We start from the raw sequence: 4,271 nt of genomic DNA on the forward strand, positions 1-4,271 counted from the left end.
GTCAACACAATATTGAGAGAAGCTTCAAAAGATCTCGTTATCCTTTTCTATGAGAAATATTTTTCTTCCTGGGGAAACTGGGAGGCAATAGACCAGAGATTCATCCTCTGTTCTTTCATTTCTTTTGAATTCTCCCGTTAGGACCCAAATTTAAATTCAGTGTGATAGACTAGTAAATAAAAGCTTGAACAAGACGAGACTTCTAATAATAGATCAGCTATCAAGTCATTGTTGTAACAAACAAAAAGATTCTACAATACAAATGTATTCTCCAATTTAGTGTTTGACCTCAATTTTGGATTCTGACACGACCACTTCAGTCATGTCACCGACTCACTGGTTGTGTGTTTCAGCTGGATAGACTCCTAGACAAGGCTAAACATAGATGGAAATTATAAAGAGACAGTGAAATGTCATGGGTATAAAGAAGACTGAAAGGGAGAAGAAAAAGAACATAGGGAGTCAATAGAGTACACCTTCAGGGAAGAAATGGACACATAGTGACTACCTTCTCCAGGTTTATAAACCTAGAGTACAATCCTAAACAGGTTTACTGTGGTGGGCAATGTTTTGGATACACCAGATTAGGACAGAACTGGATTTTCTTAATTAAATACACAAATATCTGAAGAGTTATAAAAATCTTCTACAAAGTCAGTGACAAGGGACAGACTAGGCAACATCTCTACTGTACTGCCTTCCAATAATAAGCATTGATTTTGCAGGAAGTACAGGAGAGTGGCAAGAGATTTCTTCCTCTGCTGTCCTCTTTTATACTAATACCCATACAAAGTATTTGTAATGGATGCAACTGTACCTATCAGCCCAGGACTGGACCAATATCTTGTGTGAGAAGCCTTAAAATCTAAAGACTCAAAAGGAAAATGACAGTTCATCCATCACTTTTAGCACTGGGAGATATGTTTTAATTATTGTTAGCTACCCTGAACCTTCCAATCAGAACAGACTATGAATCGGAAAAACCCAACAGAGAATTCCGGTCCTCCAAAGGTAGTTCTTGATGCCAAAATTTGGGGAGCTAGATAATTAATTTTGGTTATTTCTAATGGTTTTATTTTTTTAGCCAGTCTCACAGACCAAGATAGTTAACCATCAGCACCATCGTACTATAAGGAGAATCGAAGTTAACCATCTCTCTACCCAAATACAAACTACCACTACCATGAGGAATTTCACATTACCCTTTTTAAGCCGGTTTGAAGCCGTTTTTGATCCGTCGTGGAGTAAACCAGTATGGGGCTGCCGTTTCACACATGGCTTTCCCCTACCAGTAAACAGCTGGATCTAAGGCGGTTTGCCATTTCAGACTGCACCACTTTTTCCCGTCGTTTTTCGCCTGCGTGGGTGATCTCCGGGTTTTTTTAAATGTTTGCTTTAGAGCACTATAGCGCTATAACACAACACTCCAGGCATTCCAATGGGGTTGCTATAATGCTGTTTTGCTGTTGTGTCATAGCACTATAGTGCTCTAAAGCAAACGTTTTAAAAAAAGCCGGAGATCACCCGCACAGGTGAAAAATGGTGGGAAAAAGTGTTTCAGATCCGGGAGAAGAAACTGAAGACTACTTGGAAGTGGTTTACAGGTAAAACGGTTCAGCCCCATTTCCTGAATGGGACAGAAGCGTTTGTGTGTGAAAGTACAAATATATTCCTGTAGGGAACCAGTTTTAAAATGGTTCTGTCTGAAATGTCAGACCAGAACCATTTGGGAACCGTTCCTGAACCAGAATATATCGCCTGTCTGAAATTCCTCCATATGAAAGGCATCTAAATTTGCATTAGAACTCAACCTGAGCTCATCAATCCACTTTCACGGGGCTTGAAATACTAATGTAGTGATACAGTATGTCCCATTGCAAGTTCTCAAAACCTGGGAGGGCACAGTTCTGACCCAAAGCTTTTGTCTGCCTGGTACTGAAGCCCCATCCTTGTCAAAAAGCACAAATATACTTCATCTCAGGCCATATATGTACATATGTTCTCAGAGTAAGCATGTATCACATACCATTCCCCAAAAGTGTCTTTATTTTTATTTATCTATAAAAAAAGTCAACCTCTGTGTGGGCAAGTTTTAGATGCCCCACCACTGATTGTGACTGATTTGAAAACTTTTTTTTAACACCTTTACATTACAAACATCTCTGTGTGGTGTAAGAAGTAAACCGGACTTAAATATAGCCATCTGCTATCATCAGGATACTGAATCCTAAAAATTTAGTAAACTGTATTTTCTCACATCTCAAAACATTTCTACACATTTTCATTTGTCATTTTGAATGCCTTTGTTTCAGGGAAAAAAGATAGCATGTGAGCTTGTACTTGCGAGCAAACACATTGCAGGGAGTTTCATAAATTCTCCAAGAGTGTGGAATGAACAAGCAGAATTTTGAGGGAAATTATTAAGGTTGCCTTTTTCTCTGTCGGAGCTCCTGTGTCTTTAGCAGACACAGGGCAGGTAAACATGAGGTGGAAGGGCAGTCTGGAATGGGGGGGGGTTAGTTTGCCATCTGGATTTTTCATTTATCTACTGGTATGAATGTATTTTATTTCTTATAGTGACATTTTTATTTATTGTTGTACATTGCCCAGAGCCCTGTGGTAGCAGGGATGGGCAATTCAGAATTGTTATTAGTAGTAGTAGTAATAGTGGTGGTAGTAGTAGTAATCTTTTCTCAGCAGGGAAAGGCAGTGAAGGGACAAGTTTCACTTCTTGACTCCTCCTCTGCCACTTAACTGTGAAGGGTGACTTCTGTGCATAGAAAATGTAAATGGCTCCAGGTAAATGCTTTGAATGCATTCTGAAAACCATGAACAAAAGAGAAAGGGGGCTGTTTGTTAATGGGTTTTTCCATCTATAAATCCACACATATGTGCGCATGCATGCAGACACACTTTTGAAAATGTACCCCAGAGAACCATTAGAAAATAGGTTCAGAATGACATTTTGTTGCCATTTGAAATAGTTATAAATCCGGCATTAATTCCTTAACAGGTTGTTTTAAGAATGTCTTCCAAAGTTATATTTTCATGTATTAACCTTTTGAGTTGACAAGTGATTTAAATATTTTTAGACATTATTTTGGCTATTTATGTCTACATTGAATCTTTTGTCCTTTCCCCCTGCCTCATACATGTTTATCTGCAGACATTATGTCTGTCTGTCCTCCCAGCCATCTGTTACATTCATCTATTGCTCTCCTTTCATCACATAGCCATACATTACCCCCAACTCCCATCTCTGGTATTTCAAGGAGGTCTCCTATCCAAGTACCTGCCAGAGTCGACCCTGCTTAGCTTCCTAGATTGGGCTTGCCTGGGCTATCCAGGTCAGGGCGTTAGACTAAAATGTTGATGGTTTGAGTGAGGTGCTTCAAGCAGAGGGCTGAAATTGCAATTGCCAAAGATGTTCAACTGCAACAGAAAAATAGAAGTCTGTGGTTCAGGGCTTTGGAACTGACAGTGCCATCCTAAGCAGAGTTGTATCTTTCTAAACCCATTGGCTTCAATGGACTAATTTAGGAATATATAACTAATTTAGGAATATATAATTTAGGAAGGCACTATCTGTCTTCTTTCTCACTAACCTGTCAGTTGATAACTCTTTGGGTATGCTGGTGATTCCAAAAGATCAATCTCTTGTGTTGCCATTGTAAATTAGGACACACTACAGGAGGGAAAGGAATTAATTCAATGGTTGGAAATGTTGAGTTTAAAGCTAAGTACTTTGCAGTCAGCTTGGAATTTCCTGTCCTCTAATAATTGGTTGTGATCTGCAACCTTTGCTACCTTGTTGTGTCAACTGAAGCATTTCCCACAATCTCTAAGGGTTTGTTTTTTTTAGGTGTCTTTGGTAAGTATAATTTTGGCTTCACTGTTCTTTGAGGATTCTTTGAATATTCAGCAAGCACGCACATAAAAATGCCTTTATCCTCCTAAAAGGTACTTCTGGCAGCTGATCATATTTTTGTTACACTGATGACAAAAAATGATGAGCTGATGTTTACTCAATGATTGTAAATTAGGAGATAAGATCTCCAGGCTACATGGAAGGAATGGACTAATCCCCCAGTTTGGAAATACTGGACTTTGGGGACTTTCACATGCACTTTTAAAGGCTTAAGTGATGAATTATGCAACAGCTGATGCAATTTACGCAGCAGGAGACATAACAATCAATCAGAAAAGTGGCACACTCTAAAAATGATAGGTATAACACATTTTTTAGGAGAGTAAGAAAAAAGGAAAGCATT

This window comes from Gekko japonicus, unplaced genomic scaffold, assembly GCF_001447785.1.
Source record: "Gekko japonicus isolate JY-2015 unplaced genomic scaffold, Gekko_japonicus_V1.1 scaffold550, whole genome shotgun sequence".
Taxonomy (NCBI): domain Eukaryota; kingdom Metazoa; phylum Chordata; class Lepidosauria; order Squamata; family Gekkonidae; genus Gekko; species Gekko japonicus.